General features: G+C 45.6%; 16 non-coding genes across 16 annotated transcripts; 8 read left to right on the plus strand and 8 right to left on the minus strand.

Annotated features, from left to right (window-relative positions):
• The first annotated feature begins 6 nt into the window (after positions 1-6).
• Positions 7-88, plus strand: trnas-aga (transfer RNA serine (anticodon AGA)). Its single transcript has one exon. It is a non-coding gene; the product is annotated as a tRNA-Ser (tRNA).
• Positions 89-1,791: 1,703 nt separating this feature from the next.
• On the minus strand, positions 1,792-1,865 carry trnan-guu (transfer RNA asparagine (anticodon GUU)). The gene has a single exon. It is a non-coding gene; the product is annotated as a tRNA-Asn (tRNA).
• A 128-nt stretch (positions 1,866-1,993) lies between these two features.
• trnas-aga (transfer RNA serine (anticodon AGA)) lies at positions 1,994-2,076 on the plus strand. The gene has a single exon. It is a non-coding gene; the product is annotated as a tRNA-Ser (tRNA).
• A 1,703-nt stretch (positions 2,077-3,779) lies between these two features.
• trnan-guu (transfer RNA asparagine (anticodon GUU)) lies at positions 3,780-3,853 on the minus strand. The gene has a single exon. It is a non-coding gene; the product is annotated as a tRNA-Asn (tRNA).
• A 128-nt stretch (positions 3,854-3,981) lies between these two features.
• On the plus strand, positions 3,982-4,063 carry trnas-aga (transfer RNA serine (anticodon AGA)). Its single transcript has one exon. It is a non-coding gene; the product is annotated as a tRNA-Ser (tRNA).
• A 1,704-nt stretch (positions 4,064-5,767) lies between these two features.
• Positions 5,768-5,841, minus strand: trnan-guu (transfer RNA asparagine (anticodon GUU)). Its single transcript has one exon. It is a non-coding gene; the product is annotated as a tRNA-Asn (tRNA).
• A 3,895-nt stretch (positions 5,842-9,736) lies between these two features.
• trnan-guu (transfer RNA asparagine (anticodon GUU)) lies at positions 9,737-9,810 on the minus strand. The gene has a single exon. It is a non-coding gene; the product is annotated as a tRNA-Asn (tRNA).
• A 4,097-nt stretch (positions 9,811-13,907) lies between these two features.
• Positions 13,908-13,990, plus strand: trnas-aga (transfer RNA serine (anticodon AGA)). The gene has a single exon. It is a non-coding gene; the product is annotated as a tRNA-Ser (tRNA).
• Positions 13,991-15,693: 1,703 nt separating this feature from the next.
• Positions 15,694-15,767, minus strand: trnan-guu (transfer RNA asparagine (anticodon GUU)). The gene has a single exon. It is a non-coding gene; the product is annotated as a tRNA-Asn (tRNA).
• A 128-nt stretch (positions 15,768-15,895) lies between these two features.
• On the plus strand, positions 15,896-15,977 carry trnas-aga (transfer RNA serine (anticodon AGA)). The gene has a single exon. It is a non-coding gene; the product is annotated as a tRNA-Ser (tRNA).
• A 1,703-nt stretch (positions 15,978-17,680) lies between these two features.
• On the minus strand, positions 17,681-17,754 carry trnan-guu (transfer RNA asparagine (anticodon GUU)). The gene has a single exon. It is a non-coding gene; the product is annotated as a tRNA-Asn (tRNA).
• Positions 17,755-17,882: 128 nt separating this feature from the next.
• Positions 17,883-17,964, plus strand: trnas-aga (transfer RNA serine (anticodon AGA)). The gene has a single exon. It is a non-coding gene; the product is annotated as a tRNA-Ser (tRNA).
• A 1,905-nt stretch (positions 17,965-19,869) lies between these two features.
• On the plus strand, positions 19,870-19,951 carry trnas-aga (transfer RNA serine (anticodon AGA)). Its single transcript has one exon. It is a non-coding gene; the product is annotated as a tRNA-Ser (tRNA).
• Positions 19,952-21,653: 1,702 nt separating this feature from the next.
• On the minus strand, positions 21,654-21,727 carry trnan-guu (transfer RNA asparagine (anticodon GUU)). The gene has a single exon. It is a non-coding gene; the product is annotated as a tRNA-Asn (tRNA).
• A 128-nt stretch (positions 21,728-21,855) lies between these two features.
• Positions 21,856-21,938, plus strand: trnas-aga (transfer RNA serine (anticodon AGA)). The gene has a single exon. It is a non-coding gene; the product is annotated as a tRNA-Ser (tRNA).
• A 1,703-nt stretch (positions 21,939-23,641) lies between these two features.
• trnan-guu (transfer RNA asparagine (anticodon GUU)) lies at positions 23,642-23,715 on the minus strand. The gene has a single exon. It is a non-coding gene; the product is annotated as a tRNA-Asn (tRNA).
• Between the last annotated feature and the right edge of the window lie 854 nt (positions 23,716-24,569).

Raw genomic sequence — 24,569 nt, forward strand, 5'->3', positions numbered from 1 at the left:
GTCAGGGTAGTCGTGGCCGAGTGGTTAAGGCGATGGACTAGAAATCCATTGGGGTTTCCCCGCGCAGGTTCGAATCCTGCCGACTACGGCACCGAGGACGTCGTCCCAAATGATCGGTTTTTACTTAATTTGAACTGCTGCCTTTCGGTTCCTCTGCCGAGATTCAAAGCTACAATCAAACAAAGTTTCAAGCAGAAAGTATAACAAGCACTTCACCCCATTATGACATTACGAGAGGCCGAAGCCAAAGGAGAATACTACGTTATTTAACGCTCTTGAAACCGTCAAAGCAATTTTAACCGTCGAAAATATTTTATTTTGCAACCCATTGAAGAAAACGCACGTCTTCCACGCAGCCATCTTCCAGTTGATGCTGCTTCCTACTGCGATGCTTATTTAATGAACTAAGGCAGACGAGCCACAGTTCTCAACACCGCCGGCCTAAATCGGTGCATTAGATCATAAGAAATAGGAGCAGGATTTGGCCATGCGGCCCTCGATCATGCTCCGCCATTCAATAAGATCATGGCTGATCCTATACCTCAACTGAAAGTTACCGACCTTGCCCCATATACCTTGATTTCCGTAATGTACATATCCATCTCAGTTAGGAATGTACTCAACGACTGAACCACCACATCCCTCTGCGTTAGAAAACTCCAAAGATACACAACCCTTACAATGAAGCAATTTCTCCTCATCTCAATCTTAAATGGCCGGCCCCTTATTCTGAAAGTTTGACCCCTAGTTCGGGCTTCACATCCAGGGTAAACAACCTCTCAGAATCCGCCCAGTCAAGCCATGAAAGAATTTATATGTTCTTCCTTCGTAGCGTCTGCTGAATTGATTTCACCACAGAAAACTATGTTTAGCTGGATGGACAACCAGCAGGAAAAACAATGCAGCCAAAGGTTTATTCTCCAACCACATTCCCTGAGGCACGCGGCCATACAAAGGGACAAAAGCAGCACACAAGAGAAAAGGCGATTTGAATGCCGTTCGTAGTGTCGAATTTCCTCAATTTGACCGAACGCCATATGAAGCAACAATTTGAATCAGATATTGCATTTAATTTCAGTCGCAAATTGTAAAGCGATCACACACTGCAAACCGTACGCAAAAAGAAAATCACAAGGCCCGTGCGAGCCACTAAACCGCATTCAAATACAGCTACCAAATCAGTTAGCGTCAAAGATTTTGTCATTAGAAATTCATACATCTAGCATTTGGCTGAAAACAAGAGATTGCAGGGGCTGCTCGCTTCCCGGCCGCGGCGCTCGCGACAGCAACAAGTCATCCGCTCACAGCTGAGTCCTCCAACGTACTGGAACTGCATGTGACAGAGCAGTTCAATCCTCAGGCCCTGATTGGACACATTCAATGGGGGTGTTCTCGCGCCGCTCTATGTGATTGGTTGGTTGTTGTCATGTGATCAGGGTGCAGAGCGATGCAAGGAAGCTGCAGTTCTCTGGCAATTGTAATAGTTGCAAGCTTTCCATTCTAATCCATGTATGTGTAAACCTGAGGAAAGTGTAGAAAAGGGTTTTCAGAATGGATTATCCACTGTGGCCGATTTTCCTGCTGGATTTTAATGCAAGAACGCTGCACTTGGAGTATTGGTATCAGGGATGTAGAATATCCATGCTGCCTGGCAGAAGACTGATCGATGAAGCGATTGTTCCCATTGGAAACAGGAAGGCAGCAGCAGTATGCTCACCACTGTTCATTTCACGGAATCAAAGACTCCATTTTTAAACAATAGATGAGTTTGCAAAAATTAAAAGTTACTCACGTCTCTGGGTGGGCTCGAACCACCAACCTTTCAGTTAACAGCCGAACGCGCTGGCCCATTGCGCCACAGAGACAGACACGAAAATGTTTGCAATTGGAATTATTCCACATGAACCCATGTGATTATGTGCCAGAGTGTTCACAGCAGAGGCACCGATTTCGAAGCAAATGAGAAGCTGCGTGGGTCCAAACCACTGTCAGGGTAGTCGTGGCCGAGTGGTTAAGGCGATGGACTAGAAATCCATTGGGAGTTTCCCCGCGCAGGTTCGAATCCTGCCGACTACGGCACCGAGGACGTCGTCCCAAATGATCGCTTTTTACTTAATTTGAACTGCTGCCTTTCGGTTCCTCTGCCGAGATTCAAAGCTACAATCAAACAAAGTTTCAAGCAGAAAGTATAACAAGCACTTCACCCCATTATGACATTACGAGAGGCCTAAGCCAAAGGAGAATACTACGTTATTTAACGCTCTTGGAACCGTCAAAGCAATTTTAACCGTCGAAAATATTCTATTTTGCAACCCATTGAAGAAAATGCACGTCTTCCGCGCAGCCATCTTCCAGTTGATGCTGCTTCCTACTGCGATGCTTATTTAATGAACTAAGGCAGACGAGCCACAGTTCTCAACACCGCCGGCCTAAATCGCTACATTAGATCATAAGAAATAGGAGCAGGATTTGGCCATGCGGCCCTCGATCATGCTCTGCCATTCAATAAGATCATGGCTGATCCTCTACCTCAACTGAAAGTTACCGACCTTGCCCCATATACCTTGATTTCCGTAATGTACATATCCATCTCAGTTAGGAATGTACTCAACGACTGAACCACCACAGCCCTCTGCGTTAGAAAACTCCAAAGATACAAAACCCTTACAATGAAGCAATTTCTCCTCATCTCAATCTTAAATGGCCGGCCCCTTATTCTGAAACTTTGACCCCTAGTTCGGGCTCCACAGCCAGGGTAAACAACCTCTCAGAATCCGCCCAGTCAAGCCATGAAAGAATTTATATGTTCTTCCTTCTTAGCGTCTGCTGAATTCATTTCACCACAGAAAACTATGTTTAGCTGGATGGACAACCAGCAGGAAAAACAATGCAGCCAAAGATTTATTCTCCAACCACATTCCCTGAGGCACGCGGCCATACAAAGGGACAAAAGCAGCACACAAGAGGAAAGACGATTTGAATGCCGTTCGTAGTGTCGAATTTCCTCAATTTGACCGAACGCCATATGAAGCAACAATTTGAATCAGATATTGCATTTAATTTCAGTCGCAAATTGTAAATCGATCACACACTGCAAACCGTACGCAAAAAGAAAATCACAAGGCCCGTGCGAGCCACTAAACCGCATTCAAATACAGCTACCAAATCAGTTAGCGTCAAAGATTTTGTCATTAGAAATTCATACATCAAGCATTTGGCTGAAAACAAGAGATTGCAGGGGCTGCTCGCTTCCCGGCCGCGGCGCTAGCGACAGCAACAAGTCTTCCGCTCACAGCTGAGTCCTCCAATGTACTGGAACTGCATGTGACAGAGCAGTTCAATCCTCAGGCCCTGATTGGACACATTCAATGGGGTTGTTCTCGCGCCGCTCTATGTGATTGGTTGGTTGTTGTCATGTGATCAGGGTGCAGAGCGATGCAAGGAACCTACAGTTCTCTGACAATTGTAATAGTTGCAAGCTTTCCATTCTAATCCATGTATGTGTAAACCTGAGGAAAGTGTAGAAAAGGGTTTTCAGAATGGATTATCCACTGCGGCCGATTTTCCTGCTGGATTTTAATGCAAGAACGCTGCACTTGGAGTATTGGTATAAGGGATGTAGAATATCCATGCTGCCTGGCAGAAGACTGATCGATGAAGCGATTGTTCCCATTGGAAACAGGAAGGCAGCAGCAGTATGCTCACCACTGTTCATTTCACGGAATCAAAGACTCCATTTTTAAACAATAGATGAGTTTGCAAAAATTAAAAGTTACTCACGTCTCTGGGTGGGCTCGAACCACCAACCTTTCAGTTAACAGCCGAACGCGTTGGCCCATTGCGCCACAGAGACAGACACGAAAATGTTTGCAATTGGAATTATTCCACATGAACCCATGTGATTATGTGCCAGAGTGTTCACAGCAGAGGCACCGATTTCGAAGCAAATGAGAAGCTGCGTGGGTCCAAGCCACTGTCAGGGTAGTCGTGGCCGAGTGGTTAAGGCGATGGACTAGAAATCCATTGGGGTTTCCCCGCGCAGGTTCGAATCCTGCCGACTACGGGCACCGAGGACGTCGTCCCAAATGATCGGTTTTTACTTAATTTGAACTGCTGCCTTTCGGTTCCTCTGCCGAGATTCAAAGCTACAATCAAACAAAGTTTCAAGCAGAAAGTATAACAAGCACTTCACCCCATTATGACATTACGAGAGGCCTAAGCCAAAGGAGAATACTACGTTATTTAACGCTCTTGAAACCGTCAAAGCAATTTTAACCGTCGAAAATATTTTATTTTGCAACCCATTGATGAAAACGCACGTCTTCCACGCAGCCATCTTCCAGTTGATGCTGCTTCCTACTGCGATGCTTATTTAATGAACTAAGGCAGACGAGCCACAGTTCTCAACACCGCCGGCCTAAATCGGTGCATTAGATCATAAGAAATAGGAGCAGGATTTGGCCATGCGGCCCTCGATCATGCTCCGCCATTCAATAAGATCATGGCTGATCCTATACCTCAACTGAAAATTACCGACCTTGCCCCATATACCTTGATTTCCGTAATGTACATATCCATCTCAGTTAGGAATGTACTCAACGACTGAACCACCACATCCCTCTGCGTTAGAAAACTCCAAAGATACACAACCCTTACAATGAAGCAATTTCTCCTCATCTCAATCTTAAATGGCCGGCCCCTTATTCTGAAAGTTTGACCCCTAGTTCGGGCTTCACATCCAGGGTAAACAACCTCTCAGAATCCGCCCAGTCAAGCCATGAAAGAATTTATATGTTCTTCCTTCGTAGCGTCTGCTGAATTGATTTCACCACAGAAAACTATGTTTAGCTGGATGGACAACCAGCAGGAAAAACAATGCAGCCAAAGGTTTATTCTCCAACCACATTCCCTGAGGCACGCGGCCATACAAAGGGACAAAAGCAGCACACAAGAGAAAAGGCGATTTGAATGCCGTTCGTAGTGTCGAATTTCCTCAATTTGACCGAACGCCATATGAAGCAACAATTTGAATCAGATATTGCATTTAATTTCAGTCGCAAATTGTAAAGCGATCACACACTGCAAACCGTACGCAAAAAGAAAATCACAAGGCCCGTGCGAGCCACTAAACCGCATTCAAATACAGCTACCAAATCAGTTAGCGTCAAAGATTTTGTCATTAGAAATTCATACATCTAGCATTTGGCTGAAAACAAGAGATTGCAGGGGCTGCTCGCTTCCCGGCCGCGGCGCTAGCGACAGCAACAAGTCATCCGCTCACAGCTGAGTCCTCCAACGTACTGGAACTGCATGTGACAGAGCAGTTCAATCCTCAGGCCCTGATTGGACACATTCAATGGGGGTGTTCTCGCGCCGCTCTATGTGATTGGTTGGTTGTTGTCATGTGATCAGGGTGCAGGGCGATGCAAGGAAGCTGCAGTTCTCTGGCAATTGTAATAGTTGCAAGCTTTCCATTCTAATCCATGTATGTGTAAACCTGAGGAAAGTGTAGAAAAGGGTTTTCAGAATGGATTATCCACTCTGGCCGATTTTCCTGCTGGATTTTAATGCAAGAACGCTGCACTTGGAGTATTGGTATAAGGGATGTAGAATATCCATGCTGCCTGGCAGAAGACTGATCGATGAAGCGATTGTTCCCATTGGAAACAGGAAGGCAGCAGCAGTATGCTCACCACTGTTCATTTCACGGAATCAAAGACTCCATTTTTAAACAATAGATGAGTTTGCAAAGATTAAAAGTTACTCACGTCTCTGGGTGGGCTCGAACCACCAACCTTTCAGTTAACAGCCGAACACGCTGGCCCATTGCGCCACAGAGACAGACACGAAAATGTTTGCAATTGGAATTATTCCACATGAACCCATGTGATTATGTGCCAGAGTGTTCACAGCAGAGGCACCGATTTCGAAGCAAATGAGAAGCAGCGTGGGTCCAAACCACTGTCAAGGTAGTCGTGGCCGAGTGGTTAAGGCGATGGACTAGAAATCCATTGGGGTTTCCCCGCGCAGTTTCGAAGTCCTGCCGACTACGGCACCGAGGACGTCGTCCCAAATGATCGCTTTTTACTTAATTTGAACTGCTGCCTTTCGGTTCCTCTGCCGAGATTCAAAGCTACAATCAAACAAAGTTTCAAGCAGAAAGTATAACAAGCACTTCACCCCATTATGACATTACGAGAGGCCTAAGCCAAAGGAGAATACTACGTTATTTAACGCTCTTGGAACCGTCAAAGCAATTTTAACCGTCGAAAATATTTTATTTTGCAACCCATTGAAGAAAATGCACGTCTTCCGCGCAGCCATCTTCCAGTTGATGCTGCTTCCTGCTGCGATGCTTATTTAATGAACTAAGGCAGACGAGCCACAGTTCTCAACACCGCCTACCTAAATCGCTACATTAGATCATAAGAAATAGGAGCAGGATTTGGCCATGCGGCCCTCGATCATGCTCCGCCATTCAATAAGATCATGGCTGATCCTCTACCTCAACTGAAAGTTACCGACCTTGCCCCATATACCTTGATTTCCGTAATGTACATATCCATCTCAGTTAGGAATGTACTCAACGACTGAACCACCACAGCCCTCTGCGTTAGAAAACTCCAAAGATACACAACCCTTACAATGAAGCAATTTCTCCTCATCTCAATCTTAAATGGCCGGCCCCTTATTCTGAAACTTTGACCCCTAGTTCGGGCTCCACAGCCAGGGTAAACAACCTCTCAGAATCCGCCCAGTCAAGCCATGAAAGAATTTATATGTTCTTCCTTCGTAGCGTCTGCTGAATTCATTTCACCACAGAAAACTATGTTTAGCTGGATGGACAACCAGCAGGAAAAACAATGCAGCCAAAGATTTATTCTCCAACCACATTCCCTGAGGCACGCGGCCATACAAAGGGACAAAAGCAGCACACAAGAGAAAAGGCGATTTGAATCCCGTTCGTAGTGTCGAATTTCCTCAATTTGACCGAACGCCATATGAAGCAACAATTTGAATCCGATATTGCATTTAATTTCAGTCGCAAAATGTTAAGCGATCACACACTGCAAACCGCACGCAAAAAGAAAATCACAAGGCCCGTGCGAGGCACTAAACCGCATTCAAATACAGCAACCAAATCAGTTAGCGTCAAAGATTTTGTCATTAGAAATTCATACCTCTAGCATTTGGCTGAAAACAAGAGATTGCAGGGGCTGCTCGCTTCTCGGCCGCGGCGCTAGCGACAGCAACAAGTCATCCGGTCACAGCTGAGTCCTCCAACTTACTGGAACTGCATGTGACAGAGCAGTTCAATCCTCAGGCCCTGATTGGACACATTCAATGGGGGTGTTCTCGCGCCGCTCTATGTGATTGGTTGGTTGTTGTCATGTGATCAGGGTGCAGGGCGATGCAAGGAAGCTGCAGTTCTCTGGCAATTGTAATAGTTGCAAGCTTTCCATTCTAATCCATGTATGTGTAAACCTGAGGAAAGTGTAGAAAAGGGTTTTCAGAATGGATTATCCACTGTGGCCGATTTTCCTGCTGGATTTTAATGCAAGAACGCTGCACTTGGAGTATTGGTATAAGGGATGTAGAATATCCATGCTGCCTGGCAGAAGACTGATCGATGAAGCGATTGTTCCCATTGGAAACAGGAAGGCAGCAGCAGTATGCTCACCACTGTTCATTTCACGGAATCAAAGACTCCATTTTTAAACAATAGATGTGTTTGCAAAAATTAAAAGTTACTCACGTCTCTGGGTGGGCTCGAACCACCAACCTTTCAGTTAACAGCCGAACGAGCTGGCCCATTGCGCCACAGATACCAAAATGTTTGCAATTGGAATTATTCCACATGAACCCATGTGATTATGTGCCAGAGTGTTCACAGCAGAGGCACCGATTTCGAAGCAAATGAGAAGCTGCGTGGGTCCAAACCACTGTCCGGGTAGTCGTGGCCGAGTGGTTAAGGCGATGGACTAGAAATCCATTGGGGTTTCCCCGTGCAGGTTCGAATCTTGCTGACTACGGCACCGAGGACGTCGTCCCAAATGATCGCTTTTTACTTAATTTGAACTGCTGCCTTTCGGTTCCTCTGCTGAGATTCAAAGCTACAATAAAACAAAGTTTCAAGCAGAAAGTATAACAAGCACTTCACCCCATTATGACATTACGAGAGGCCTAAGCCAAAGGAGAATACTACGTTATTTAACGCTCTTGGAACCGTCAAAGCAATTTTAACCGTCGAAAATATTTTATTTTGCAACCCTTTGAAGAGAATGCACGTCTTCCGCGCAGCCATCTTCCAGTTGATGCTGCTTCCTACTGCGATGCTTATTTAATGAACTAAGGCAGATGAGCCACAGTTCTCAACACCGCCGGCCTAAATCGCTACATTAGATCATAAGAAATAGGAGCAGGATTTGGCCATGCGGCCCTCGATCATGCTCCGCCATTCAATAAGATCATGTCTGATCCTCTACCTCAACTGAAAGATACCGACCTTGCCCCATATAGCTTGATTTCCGTAATGTACATATCCATCTCAGTTAGGAATGTACTCAACGACTGAACCACCACAGCCCTCTGCGTTAGAAAACTCCAAAGATACACAACCCTTACAATGAAGCAATTTCTCCTCATCTCAATCTTAAATGGCCGGCCCCTTATTCTGAAAGTTTGACCCCTAGTTCGGGCTTCACATCCAGGGTAAACAACCTCTCAGAATCCGCCCAGTCAAGCCATGAAAGAATTTATATGTTCTTCCTTCGTAGCGTCTGCTGAATTGATTTCACCACAGAAAACTATGTTTAGCTGGATGGACAACCAGCAGGAAAAACAATGCAGCCAAAGGTTTATTCTCCAACCACATTCCCTGAGGCACGCGGCCATACAAAGGGACAAAAGCAGCACACAAGAGAAAAGGCGATTTGAATGCCGTTCGTAGTGTCGAATTTCCTCAATTTGACCGAACGCCATATGAAGCAACAATTTGAATCAGATATTGCATTTAATTTCAGTCGCAAATTGTAAAGCGATCACACACTGCAAACCGTACGCAAAAAGAAAATCACAAGGCCCGTGCGAGCCACTAAACCGCATTCAAATACAGCTACCAAATCAGTTAGCGTCAAAGATTTTGTCATTAGAAATTCATACATCTAGCATTTGGCTGAAAACAAGAGATTGCAGGGGCTGCTCGCTTCCCGGCCGCGGCGCTAGCGACAGCAACAAGTCATCCGCTCACAGCTGAGTCCTCCAACGTACTGGAACTGCATGTGACAGAGCAGTTCAATCCTCAGGCCCTGATTGGACACATTCAATGGGGGTGTTCTCGCGCCGCTCTATGTGATTGGTTGGTTGTTGTCATGTGATCAGGGTGCAGGGCGATGCAAGGAAGCTGCAGTTCTCTGGCAATTGTAATAGTTGCAAGCTTTCCATTCTAATCCATGTATGTGTAAACCTGAGGAAAGTGTAGAAAAGGGTTTTCAGAATGGATTATCCACTCTGGCCGATTTTCCTGCTGGATTTTAATGCAAGAACGCTGCACTTGGAGTATTGGTATAAGGGATGTAGAATATCCATGCTGCCTGGCAGAAGACTGATCGATGAAGCGATTGTTCCCATTGGAAACAGGAAGGCAGCAGCAGTATGCTCACCACTGTTCATTTCACGGAATCAAAGACTCCATTTTTAAACAATAGATGAGTTTGCAAAGATTAAAAGTTACTCACGTCTCTGGGTGGGCTCGAACCACCAACCTTTCAGTTAACAGCCGAACACGCTGGCCCATTGCGCCACAGAGACAGACACGAAAATGTTTGCAATTGGAATTATTCCACATGAACCCATGTGATTATGTGCCAGAGTGTTCACAGCAGAGGCACCGATTTCGAAGCAAATGAGAAGCAGCGTGGGTCCAAACCACTGTCAAGGTAGTCGTGGCCGAGTGGTTAAGGCGATGGACTAGAAATCCATTGGGGTTTCCCCGCGCAGTTTCGAAGTCCTGCCGACTACGGCACCGAGGACGTCGTCCCAAATGATCGCTTTTTACTTAATTTGAACTGCTGCCTTTCGGTTCCTCTGCCGAGATTCAAAGCTACAATCAAACAAAGTTTCAAGCAGAAAGTATAACAAGCACTTCACCCCATTATGACATTACGAGAGGCCTAAGCCAAAGGAGAATACTACGTTATTTAACGCTCTTGGAACCGTCAAAGCAATTTTAACCGTCGAAAATATTTTATTTTGCAACCCATTGAAGAAAATGCACGTCTTCCGCGCAGCCATCTTCCAGTTGATGCTGCTTCCTGCTGCGATGCTTATTTAATGAACTAAGGCAGACGAGCCACAGTTCTCAACACCGCCTACCTAAATCGCTACATTAGATCATAAGAAATAGGAGCAGGATTTGGCCATGCGGCCCTCGATCATGCTCCGCCATTCAATAAGATCATGGCTGATCCTCTACCTCAACTGAAAGTTACCGACCTTGCCCCATATACCTTGATTTCCGTAATGTACATATCCATCTCAGTTAGGAATGTACTCAACGACTGAACCACCACAGCCCTCTGCGTTAGAAAACTCCAAAGATACACAACCCTTACAATGAAGCAATTTCTCCTCATCTCAATCTTAAATGGCCGGCCCCTTATTCTGAAACTTTGACCCCTAGTTCGGGCTCCACAGCCAGGGTAAACAACCTCTCAGAATCCGCCCAGTCAAGCCATGAAAGAATTTATATGTTCTTCCTTCGTAGCGTCTGCTGAATTCATTTCACCACAGAAAACTATGTTTAGCTGGATGGACAACCAGCAGGAAAAACAATGCAGCCAAAGATTTATTCTCCAACCACATTCCCTGAGGCACGCGGCCATACAAAGGGACAAAAGCAGCACACAAGAGAAAAGGCGATTTGAATCCCGTTCGTAGTGTCGAATTTCCTCAATTTGACCGAACGCCATATGAAGCAACAATTTGAATCAGATATTGCATTTAATTTCAGTCGCAAAATGTTAAGCGATCACACACTGCAAACCGCACGCAAAAAGAAAATCACAAGGCCCGTGCGAGGCACTAAACCGCATTCAAATACAGCAACCAAATCAGTTAGCGTCAAAGATTTTGTCATTAGAAATTCATACCTCTAGCATTTGGCTGAAAACAAGAGATTGCAGGGGCTGCTCGCTTCTCGGCCGCGGCGCTAGCGACAGCAACAAGTCATCCGGTCACAGCTGAGTCCTCCAACTTACTGGAACTGCATGTGACAGAGCAGTTCAATCCTCAGGCCCTGATTGGACACATTCAATGGGGGTGTTCTCGCGCCGCTCTATGTGATTGGTTGGTTGTTGTCATGTGATCAGGGTGCAGGGCGATGCAAGGAAGCTGCAGTTCTCTGGCAATTGTAATAGTTGCAAGCTTTCCATTCTAATCCATGTATGTGTAAACCTGAGGAAAGTGTAGAAAAGGGTTTTCAGAATGGATTATCCACTGTGGCCGATTTTCCTGCTGGATTTTAATGCAAGAACGCTGCACTTGGAGTATTGGTATAAGGGATGTAGAATATCCATGCTGCCTGGCAGAAGACTGATCGATGAAGCGATTGTTCCCATTGGAAACAGGAAGGCAGCAGCAGTATGCTCACCACTGTTCATTTCACGGAATCAAAGACTCCATTTTTAAACAATAGATGTGTTTGCAAAAATTAAAAGTTACTCACGTCTCTGGGTGGGCTCGAACCACCAACCTTTCAGTTAACAGCCGAACGCGCTGGCCCATTGCGCCACAGATACCAAAATGTTTGCAATTGGAATTATTCCACATGAACCCATGTGATTATGTGCCAGAGTGTTCACAGCAGAGGCACCGATTTCGAAGCAAATGAGAAGCTGCGTGGGTCCAAACCACTGTCCGGGTAGTCGTGGCCGAGTGGTTAAGGCGATGGACTAGAAATCCATTGGGGTTTCCCCGTGCAGGTTCGAATCTTGCTGACTACGGCACCGAGGACGTCGTCCCAAATGATCGCTTTTTACTTAATTTGAACTGCTGCCTTTCGGTTCCTCTGCTGAGATTCAAAGCTACAATAAAACAAAGTTTCAAGCAGAAAGTATAACAAGCACTTCACCCCATTATGACATTACGAGAGGCCTAAGCCAAAGGAGAATACTACGTTATTTAACGCTCTTGGAACCGTCAAAGCAATTTTAACCGTCGAAAATATTTTATTTTGCAACCCTTTGAAGAGAATGCACGTCTTCCGCGCAGCCATCTTCCAGTTGATGCTGCTTCCTACTGCGATGCTTATTTAATGAACTAAGGCAGATGAGCCACAGTTCTCAACACCGCCGGCCTAAATCGCTACATTAGATCATAAGAAATAGGAGCAGGATTTGGCCATGCGGCCCTCGATCATGCTCCGCCATTCAATAAGATCATGTCTGATCCTCTACCTCAACTGAAAGATACCGACCTTGCCCCATATAGCTTGATTTCCGTAATGTACATATCCATCTCAGTTAGGAATGTACTCAACGACTGAACCACCACAGCCCTCTGCGTTAGAAAACTCCAAAGATACACAACCCTTACAATGAAGCAATTTCTCCTCATCTCAATCTTAAATGGCCGGCCCCTTATTCTGAAACTTTGACCCCTAGTTCGGGCTCCACAGCCAGGGTAAACAACCTCTCAGAATCCGCCCAGTCAAGCCATGAAAGAATTTATATGTTCTTCCTTCGTAGCGTCTGCTGAATTCATTTCACCACAGAAAACTATGTTTAGCTGGATGGACAACCAGCAGGAAAAACAATGCAGCCAAAGATTTATTCTCCAACCACATTCCCTGAGGCACGCGGCCATACAAAGGGACAAAAGCAGCACACAAGAGAAAAGGCGATTTGAATCCCGTTCGTAGTGTCGAATTTCCTCAATTTGACCGAACGCCATATGAAGCAACAATTTGAATCAGATATTGCATTTAATTTCAGTCGCAAAATGTTAAGCGATCACACACTGCAAACCGCACGCAAAAAGAAAATCACAAGGCCCGTGCGAGGCACTAAACCGCATTCAAATACAGGAACCAAATCAGTTAGCGTCAAAGATTTTGTCATTAGAAATTCATACCTCCAGCATTTGGCTGAAAACAAGAGATTGCAGGGGCTGCTCGCTTCTCGGCCGCGGCGCTAGCGACAGCAACAAGTCATCCGGTCACAGCTGAGTCCTCCAACTTACTGGAACTGCATGTGACAGAGCAGTTCAATCCTCAGGCCCTGATTGGACACATTCAATGGGGGTGTTCTCGCGCCGCTCTATGTGATTGGTTGGTTGTTGTCATGTGATCAGGGTGCAGGGCGATGCAAGGAAGCTGCAGTTCTCTGGCAATTGTAATAGTTGCAAGCTTTCCATTCTAATCCATGTATGTGTAAACCTGAGGAAAGTGTAGAAAAGGGTTTTCAGAATGGATTATCCACTGTGGCCGATTTTCCTGCTGGATTTTAATGCAAGAACGCTGCACTTGGAGTATTGGTATAAGGGATGTAGAATATCCATGCTGCCTGGCAGAAGACTGATCGATGAAGCGATTGTTCCCATTGGAAACAGGAAGGCAGCAGCAGTATGCTCACCACTGTTCATTTCACGGAATCAAAGACTCCATTTTTAAACAATAGATGAGTTTGCAAAAATTAAAAGTTACTCACGTTTCTGGGTGGGCTCGAACCACCAACCGTTCAGTTAACAGCCGAACGCGCTGGCCCATTGCGCCACAGAGACAGACATGAAAATGTTTGCAATTGGAATTATTCCACATGAACCCATGTGATTATGTGCCAGAGTGTTCACAGCAGAGGCACCGATTTCGAAGCAAATGAGAAGCTGCGTGGGTCCAAACCACTGTCAGGGTAGTCGTGGCCGAGTGGTTAAGGCGATGGACTAGAAATCCATTGGGGTTTCCCCGCGCAGGTTCGAATCCTGCCGATCTACGGCACCGAGGACGTCGTCCCAAATGATTGCTTTTTACTTAATTTGAACTGCTGCCTTTCGGTTCCTCTGCCGAGATTCAAAGCTGCAATCAAACAAAGTTTCAAGCAGAAAGTATAACAAGCACTTCACCCCATTATGACATTACGAGAGGCCTAAGCCAAAGGAGAATACTACGTTATTTAACGCTCTTGAAACCGTCAAAGCAATTTTAACCGTCGAAAATATTTTATTTAGCAACCCATTGAAGAAAATGCACGTCTTCCGCGCAGCCATCTTCCAGTTGATGCTGCTTCCTACTGCGATGCTTATTTAATGAACTAAGGCAGACGAGCCACAGTTCTCAACACCGCCGGCCTAAATCGCTACATTAGATCATAAGAAATAGGAGCAGGATTTGGCCATGCGGCCCTCGATCATGCTCCGCCATTCAATAAGATCATGGCTGATCCTCTACCTCAACTGAAAGTTACCGACCTTGCCCCATATACCTTGATTTCCGTAATGTACATATCCATCTCAGTTAGGAATGTACTCAACGACTGAACCACCACAGCCCTCTGCGTTAGAAAACTCCAAAGATACACAACCCTTACAATGAAGCAATTTCTCCTCATCTCAATCTTAAATGGCCGGCCCCTTATTCTGATACTTTGACCCCTAGTTCGGGCTCCACAGCCAGTGTAAAAAACCTCTCAGAATCCGCCCAGTCAAGCCATGAAAGAATTTATATGTTCTTCCTTCGTAGCGTCTGCTGAATTCATTTCACCACAGAAAACTATGCTTAGCTGGATGGACAACCAGCAGGAAAAACAATGCAGCCAAAGATTTATTCTCCAACCACATTCCCTGAGGCACGTGGCCATACAAAGGGACAAAAGCAGCACACAAGAGAAAAGGCGATTTGAATCCCGTTCGTAGTGTCGAATTTCCTCAATTTGACCGAACGCCATATGAAGCAACAATTTGAATCAGATATTGCATTTAATTTCAGTCGCAAAATGTTAAGCGATCACACACTGCAAACCGCACGCAAAAAGAAAATCACAAGGCCCGTGCGAGGCACTAAACCGCATTCAAATACAGCAACCAAATCAGTTAGCGTCAAAGATTTTGTCATTAGAAATTCATACCTCTAGCATTTGGCTGAAAACAAGAGATTGCAGGGGCTGCTCGCTTCTCGGCCGCGGCGCTAGCGACAGCAACAAGTCATCCGGTCACAGCTGAGTCCTCCAACTTACTGGAACTGCATGTGACAGAGCAGTTCAATCCTCAGGCCCTGATTGGACACATTCAATGGGGGTGTTCTCGCGCCGCTCTATGTGATTGGTTGGTTGTTGTCATGTGATCAGGGTGCAGGGCGATGCAAGGAAGCTGCAGTTCTCTGGCAATTGTAATAGTTGCAAGCTTTCCATTCTAATCCATGTATGTGTAAACCTGAGGAAAGTGTAGAAAAGGGTTTTCAGAATGGATTATCCACTGTGGCCGATTTTCCTGCTGGATTGTAATGCAAGAACGCTGCACTTGGAGTATTGGTATAAGGGATGTAGAATATCCATGCTGCCTGGCAGAAGACTGATCGATGAAGCGATTGTTCCCATTGGAAACAGGAAGGCAGCAGCAGTATGCTCACCACTGTTCATTTCACGGAATCAAAGACTCCATTTTTAAACAATAGATGAGTTTGCAAAAATTAAAAGTTACTCACGTTTCTGGGTGGGCTCGAACCACCAACCTTTCAGTTAACAGCCGAACGCGCTGGCCCATTGCGCCACAGAGACAGACACGAAAATGTTTGCAATTGGAATTATTCCACATGAACCCATGTGATTATGTGCCAGAGTGTTCACAGCAGAGGCACCGATTTCGAAGCAAATGAGAAGCTGCGTGGGTCCAAACCACTGTCAGGGTAGTCGTGGCCGAGTGGTTAAGGCGATGGACTAGAAATCCATTGGGGTTTCCCCGCGCAGGTTCGAATCCTGCCGACTACAGCACCGAGGACGTCGTCCCAAATGATCGCTTTTTACTTAATTTGAACTGCTGCCTTTCGGTTCCTCTGCCGAGATTCAAAGCGACAATCAAACAAAGTTTCAAGCAGAAAGTATAACAAGCACTTCACGCCATTATGACATTACGAGAGGCCTAAGCCAAAGGAGAATAATACGTTATTTAACGCTCTTGGAACCGTCAAAGCAATTTTAACCGTCGAAAATATTTTATTTTGCAACCCATTGAAGAAAATGCACGTCTTCCGCGCAGCCATCTTCCAGTTGATGCTGCTTCCTACTGCGATGCTTATTTAATGAACTAAGGCAGACGAGCCACAGTTCTCAACACCGCCGGCCTAAATCGCTACATTAGATCATAAGAAATAGGAGCAGGATTTGGCCATGCGGCCCTCGATCATGCTCCGCCATTCAATAAGATCATGGCTGATCCTCTACCTCAACTGAAAGTTACCGACCTTGCCCCATATGCCTTGATTTCCGTAATGTACATATCCATCTCAGTTAGGAATGTACTCAACGACTGAACCACCACAGCCCTCTGCGTTAGAAAACTCCAAAGATACACAACCCTTACAATGAAGCAATTTCTCCTCATCTCAATCTTAAATGGCCGGCCCCTTATTCTGAAACTTTGACCCCTAGTTCGGGCTCCACAGCCAGGGTAAACAACCTCTCAGAATCCGCCCAGTCAAGCCATGAAAGAATTTATATGTTCTTCCTTCGTAGCGTCTGCTGAATTCATTTCACCACAGAAAACTATGTTTAGCTGGATGGACAACCAGCAGGAAAAACAATGCAGCCAAAGATTTATTCTCCAACCACATTCCCTGAGGCACACGGCCATACAAAGGGACAAAAGCAGCACACAAGAGAAAAGGCGATTTGAATCCCGTTCGTAGTGTCGAATTTCCTCAATTTGACCGAACGCCATATGAAGCAACAATTTGAATCAGATATTGCATTTAATTTCAGTCGCAAAATGTTAAGCGATCACACACTGCAAACCGCACGCAAAAAGAAAATCACAAGGCCCGTGCGAGGCACTAAACCGCATTCAAATACAGGAACCAAATCAGTTAGCGTCAAAGATATTGTCATTAGAAATTCATACCTCCAGCATTTGGCTGAAAACAAGAGATTGCAGGGGCTGCTCGCTTCTCGGCCGCGGCGCTAGCGACAGCAACAAGTCATCCGGTCACAGCTGAGTCCTCCAACTTACTGGAACTGCATGTGACAGAGCAGTTCAATCCTCAGGCCCTGATTGGACACATTCAATGGGGGTGTTCTCGCGCCGCTCTACGTGATTGGTTGGTTGTTGTCATGTGATCAGGGTGCAGGGCGATGCAAGGAAGCTGCAGTTCTCTGGCAATTGTAATAGTTGCAAGCTTTCCATTCTAATCCATGTATGTGTAAACCTGAGGAAAGTGTAGAAAAGGGTTTTCAGAATGGATTATCCACTGTGGCCGATTTTCCTGCTGGATTGTAATGCAAGAACGCTGCACTTGGAGTATTGGTATAAGGGATGTAGAATATCCATGCTGCCTGGCAGAAGACTGATCGATGAAGCGATTGTTCCCATTGGAAACAGGAAGGCAGCAGCAGTATGCTCACCACTGTTCATTTCACGGAATCAAAGACTCCATTTTTAAACAATAGATGAGTTTGCAAAAATTAAAAGTTACTCACGTCTCTGGGTGGGCTCGAACCACCAACCTTTCAGTTAACAGCCGAACGCGCTGGCCCATTGCGCCACAGAGACAGACACGAAAATGTTTGCAATTGGAATTATTCCACATGAACCCATGTGATTATGTGCCAGAGTGTTCACAGCAGAGGCACCGATTTCGAAGCAAATGAGAAGCTGCGTGGGTCCAAACCACTGTCAGGGTAGTCGTGGCCGAGTGGTTAAGGCGATGGACTAGAAATCCATTGGGGTTTCCCCGCGCAGGTTCGAATCCTGCCGACTACAGCACCGAGGACGTCGTCCCAAATGATCGCTTTTTACTTAATTTGAACTGCTGCCTTTCGGTTCCTCTGCCGAGATTCAAAGCGACAATCAAACAAAGTTTCAAGCAGAAAGTATAACAAGCACTTCACCCCATTATGACATTACGAGAGGCCTAAGCCAAAGGAGAATAATACGTTATTTAACGCTCTTGGAACCGTCAAAGCAATTTTAACCGTCGAAAATATTTTATTTTGCAACCCATTGAAGAAAATGCACGTCTTCCGCGCAGCCATCTTCCAGTTGATGCTGCTTCCTACTGCGATGCTTATTTAATGAACTAAGGCAGACGAGCCACAGTTCTCAACACCGCCGGCCTAAATCGCTACATTAGATCATAAGAAATAGGAGCAGGATTTGGCCATGCGGCCCTCGATCATGCTCCGCCATTCAATAAGATCATGGCTGATCCTCTACCTCAACTGAAAGTTACCGACCTTGCCCCATATGCCTTGATTTCCGTAATGTACATATCCATCTCAGTTAGGAATGTACTCAACGACTGAACCACCACAGCCCTCTGCGTTAGAAAACTCCAAAGATACACAACCCTTACAATGAAGCAATTTCTCCTCATCTCAATCTTAAATGGCCGGCCCCTTATTCTGAAACTTTGACCCCTAGTTCGGGCTCCACAGCCAGGGTAAACAACCTCTCAGAATCCGCCCAGTCAAGCCATGAAAGAATTTATATGTTCTTCCTTCGTAGCGTCTGCTGAATTCATTTCACCACAGAAAACTATGTTTAGCTGGATGGACAACCAGCAGGAAAAACAATGCAGCCAAAGATTTATTCTCCAACCACATTCCCTGAGGCACACGGCCATACAAAGGGACAAAAGCAGCACACAAGAGAAAAGGCGATTTGAATCCCGTTCGTAGTGTCGAATTTCCTCAATTTGACCGAACGCCATATGAAGCAACAATTTGAATCAGATATTGCATTTAATTTCAGTCGCAAAATGTTAAGCGATCACACACTGCAAACCGCACGCAAAAAGAAAATCACAAGGCCCGTGCGAGGCACTAAACCGCATTCAAATACAGGAACCAAATCAGTTAGCGTCAAAGATTTTGTCATTAGAAATTCATACCTCCAGCATTTGGCTGAAAACAAGAGATTGCAGGGGCTGCTCGCTTCTCGGCCGCGGCGCTAGCGACAGCAACAAGTCATCCGGTCACAGCTGAGTCCTCCAACTTACTGGAACTGCATGTGACAGAGCAGTTCAATCCTCAGGCCCTGATTGGACACATTCAATGGGGGTGTTCTCGCGCCGCTCTACGTGATTGGTTGGTTGTTGTCATGTGATCAGGGTGCAGGGCGATGCAAGGAAGCTGCAGTTCTCTGGCAATTGTAATAGTTGCAAGCTTTCCATTCTAATCCATGTATGTGTAAACCTGAGGAAAGTGTAGAAAAGGGTTTTCAGAATGGATTATCCACTGTGGCCGATTTTCCTGCTGGATTTTAATGCAAGAACGCTGCACTTGGAGTATTGGTGTAAGGGATGTAGAATATCCATGCTGCCTGGCAGAAGACTGATCGATGAAGCGATTGTTCCCATTGGAAACAGGAAGGCAGCAGCAGTATGCTCACCACTGTTCATTTCACGGAATCAAAGACTCCATTTTTAAACAATAGATGAGTTTGCAAAAATTAAAAGTTACTCACGTTTCTGGGTGGGCTCGAACCACCAACCTTTCAGTTAACAGCCGAACGCGCTGGCCCATTGCGCCACAGAGACAGACACGAAAATGTTTGCAATTGGAATTATTCCACATGAACCCATGTGATTATGTGCCAGAGTGTTCACAGCAGAGGCACCGATTTCGAAGCAAATGAGAAGCTGCGTGGGTCCAAACCACTGTCAGGGTAGTCGTGGCCGAGTGGTTAAGGCGATGGACTAGAAATCCATTGGGGTTTCCCCGCGCAGGTTCGAATTCTGCCGACTACGACACCGAGGACGTCGTCCCAAATGATTGCTTTTTACTTAATTTGAACTGCTGCCTTTCGGTTCCTCTGCCGAGATTCAAAGCTGCAATCAAACAAAGTTTCAAGCAGAAAGTATAACAAGCACTTCACCCCATTATGACATTACGAGAGGCCTAAGCCAAAGGAGAATACTACGTTATTTAACGCTCTTGAAACCGTCAAAGCAATTTTAACCGTCGAAAATATTTTATTTAGCAACCCATTGAAGAAAATGCACGTCTTCCGCGCAGCCATCTTCCAGTTGATGCTGCTTCCTACTGCGATGCTTATTTAATGAACTAAGGCAGACGAGCCACAGTTCTCAACACCGCCGGCCTAAATCGCTACATTAGATCATAAGAAATAGGAGCAGGCTTTGGCCATGCGGCCCTCGATCATGCTCCGCCATTCAATAAGATCATGGCTGACCTCTACCTCAACTGAAAGTTACCGACCTTGCCCCATATACCTTGATTTCCGTAATGTACATATCCATCTCAGTTAGGAATGTACTCAACGACTGAACCACCACAGCCCTCTGCGTTAGAAAACTCCAAAGATACACAACCCTTACAATGAAGCAATTTCTCCTCATCTCAATCTTAAATGGCCGGCCCCTTATTCTGAAACTTTGACCCCTAGTTCGGGCTCCACAGCCAGTGTAAAAAACCTCTCAGAATCCGCCCAGTCAAGCCATGAAAGAATTTATATGTTCTTCCTTCGTAGCGTCTGCTGAATTCATTTCACCACAGAAAACTATGCTTAGCTGGATGGACAACCAGCAGGAAAAACAATGCAGCCAAAGATTTATTCTCCAACCACATTCCCTGAGGCACGTGGCCATACAAAGGGACAAAAGCAGCACACAAGAGAAAAGGCGATTTGAATCCCGTTCGTAGTGTCGAATTTCCTCAATTTGACCGAACGCCATATGAAGCAACAATTTGAATCAGATATTGCATTTAATTTCAGTCGCAAAATGTTAAGCGATCACACACTGCAAACCGCACGCAAAAAGAAAATCACAAGGCCCGTGCGAGGCACTAAACCGCATTCAAATACAGCAACCAAATCAGTTAGCGTCAAAGATTTTGTCATTAGAAATTCATACCTCTAGCATTTGGCTGAAAACAAGAGATTGCAGGGGCTGCTCGCTTCTCGGCCGCGGCGCTAGCGACAGCAACAAGTCATCCGGTCACAGCTGAGTCCTCCAACTTACTGGAACTGCATGTGACAGAGCAGTTCAATCCTCAGGCCCTGATTGGACACATTCAATGGGGGTGTTCTCGCGCCGCTCTATGTGATTGGTTGGTTGTTGTCATGTGATCAGGGTGCAGGGCGATGCAAGGAAGCTGCAGTTCTCTGGCAATTGTAATAGTTGCAAGCTTTCCATTCTAATCCATGTATGTGTAAACCTGAGGAAAGTGTAGAAAAGGGTTTTCAGAATGGATTATCCACTGTGGCCGATTTTCCTGCTGGATTTTAATGCAAGAACGCTGCACTTGGAGTATTGGTATAAGGGATGTAGAATATCCATGCTGCCTGGCAGAAGACTGATCGATGAAGCGATTGTTCCCATTGGAAACAGGAAGGCAGCAGCAGTATGCTCACCACTGTTCATTTCACGGAATCAAAGACTCCATTTTTAAACAATAGATGAGTTTGCAAAAATTAAAAGTTACTCACGTCTCTGGGTGGGCTCGAACCACCAACCTTTCAGTTAACAGCCGAACGCGCTGGCCCATTGCGCCACAGAGACAGACACGAAAATGTTTGCAATTGGAATTATTCCACATGAACCCATGTGATTATGTGCCAGAGTGTTCACAGCAGAGGCACCGATTTCGAAGCAAATGAGAAGCTGCGTGGGTCCAAACCACTGTCAGGGTAGTCGTGGCCGAGTGGTTAAGGCGATGGACTAGAAATCCATTGGGGTTTCCCCGCGCAGGTTCTGAATCCTGCCGACTACAGCACCGAGGACGTCGTCCCAAATGATCGCTTTTTACTTAATTTGAACTGCTGCCTTTCGGTTCCTCTGCCGAGATTCAAAGCGACAATCAAACAAAGTTTCAAGCAGAAAGTATAACAAGCACTTCACCCCATTATGACATTACGAGAGGCCTAAGCCAAAGGAGAATAATACGTTATTTAACGCTCTTGGAACCGTCAAAGCAATTTTAACCGTCGAAAATATTTTATTTTGCAACCCATTGAAGAAAATGCACGTCTTCCGCGCAGCCATCTTCCAGTTGATGCTGCTTCCTACTGCGATGCTTATTTAATGAACTAAGGCAGACGAGCCACAGTTCTCAACACCGCCGGCCTAAATCGCTACATTAGATCATAAGAAATAGGAGCAGGATTTGGCCATGCGGCCCTCGATCATGCTCCGCCATTCAATAAGATCATGGCTGATCCTCTACCTCAACTGAAAGTTACCGACCTTGCCCCATATGCCTTGATTTCCGTAATGTACATATCCATCTCAGTTAGGAATGTACTCAACGACTGAACCACCACAGCCCTCTGCGTTAGAAAACTCCAAAGATACACAACCCTTACAATGAAGCAATTTCTCCTCATCTCAATCTTAAATGGCCGGCCCCTTATTCTGAAACTTTGACCCCTAGTTCGGGCTCCACAGCCAGGGTAAACAACCTCTCAGAATCCGCCCAGTCAAGCCATGAAAGAATTTATATGTTCTTCCTTCGTAGCGTCTGCTGAATTCATTTCACCACAGAAAACTATGTTTAGCTGGATGGACAACCAGCAGGAAAAACAATGCAGCCAAAGATTTATTCTCCAACCACATTCCCTGAGGCACACGGCCATACAAAGGGACAAAAGCAGCACACAAGAGAAAAGGCGATTTGAATCCCGTTCGTAGTGTCGAATTTCCTCAATTTGACCGAACGCCATATGAAGCAACAATTTGAATCAGATATTGCATTTAATTTCAGTCGCAAAATGTTAAGCGATCACACACTGCAAACCGTACGCAAAAAGAAAATCACAAGGCCCGTGCGAGGCACTAAACCGCATTCAAATACAGCAACCAAATCAGTTAGCGTCAAAGATTTTGTCATTAGAAATTCATACCTCTAGCATTTGGCTGAAAACAAGAGATTGCAGGGGCTGCTCGCTTCTCGGCCGCGGCGCTAGCGACAGCAACAAGTCATCCGGTCACAGCTGAGTCCTCCAACTTACTGGAACTGCATGTGACAGAGCAGTTCAATCCTCAGGCCCTGATTGGACACATTCAATGGGGGTGTTCTCGCGCCGCTCTATGTGATTGGTTGGTTGTTGTCATGTGATCAGGGTGCAGGGCGATGCAAGGAAGCTGCAGTTCTCTGGCAATTGTAATAGTTGCAAGCTTTCCATTCTAATCCATGTATGTGTAAACCTGAGGAAAGTGTAGAAAAGGGTTTTCAGAATGGATTATCCACTGTGGCCGATTTTCCTGCTGGATTTTAATGCAAGAACGCTGCACTTGGAGTATTGGTATAAGGGATGTAGAATATCCATGCTGCCTGGCAGAAGACTGATCGATGAAGCTATTGTTCCCATTGGAAACAGGAAGGCAGCAGCAGTATGCTCACCACTGTTCATTTCACGGAATCAAAGACTCCATTTTTAAACAATAGATGAGTTTGCAAAAATTAAAAGTTACTCACGTCTCTGGGTGGGCTCGAACCACCAACCTTTCAGTTAACAGCCGAACGCGCTGGCCCATTGCGCCACAGAGACAGACACGAAAATGTTTGCAATTGCAATTATTCCACATGAACCCATGTGATTATGTGCCAGAGTGTTCACAGCAGAGGCACCGATTTCGAAGCAAATGAGAAGCTGCGTGGGTCCAAACCACTGTCAGGGTAGTCGTGGCCGAGTGGCTAAGGTCGATGGACTAGAAATCCATTGGGGTTTCCCCACGCAGGTTCGAATCTTGCCGACTACGGCACCGAGGACGTCGTCCCAAATGATCGCTTTTTACTTAATTTGAACTGCTGCCTTTCGGTTCCTCTGCCGAGATTCAAAGCTGCAATCAAACAAAGTTTCAAGCAGAAAGTATAATAAGCACTTCACCCCATTATGACATTACGAGAGGCCTAAGCCAAAGGAGAATAATACGTTATTTAACGCTCTTGAAACCGTCAAAGCAATTTTAACCGTCGAAAATATTTTATTTTGCAACCCATTGAAGAAAATGCACGTCTTCCGCGCAGCCATCTTCCAGTTGATGCTGCTTCCTACTGCGATGCTTATTTAATGAACTAAGGCAGACGAGCCACAGTTCTCAACACCGCCGGCCTAAATCGCTACATTAGATCATAAGAAATAGGAGCAGGATTTGGCCATGCGGCCCTCGATCATGCTCCGCCATTCAATAAGATCATGGCTGATCCTCTACCTCAACTGAAAGTTACCGACCTTGCCCCATATGCCTTGATTTCCGTAATGTACATATCCATCTCAGTTAGGAATGTACTCAACGACTGAACCACCACAGCCCTCTGCGTTAGAAAACTCCAAAGATACACAACCCTTACAATGAAGCAATTTCTCCTCATCTCAATCTTAAATGGCCGGCCCCTTATTCT

This window comes from Somniosus microcephalus, unplaced genomic scaffold, assembly GCF_052327205.1.
Source record: "Somniosus microcephalus isolate GS21.2 unplaced genomic scaffold, FLI_Smic_1.0 unresolved_chr9, whole genome shotgun sequence".
In the NCBI taxonomy this organism is placed as follows: Eukaryota; Metazoa; Chordata; class Chondrichthyes; order Squaliformes; family Somniosidae; genus Somniosus; species Somniosus microcephalus.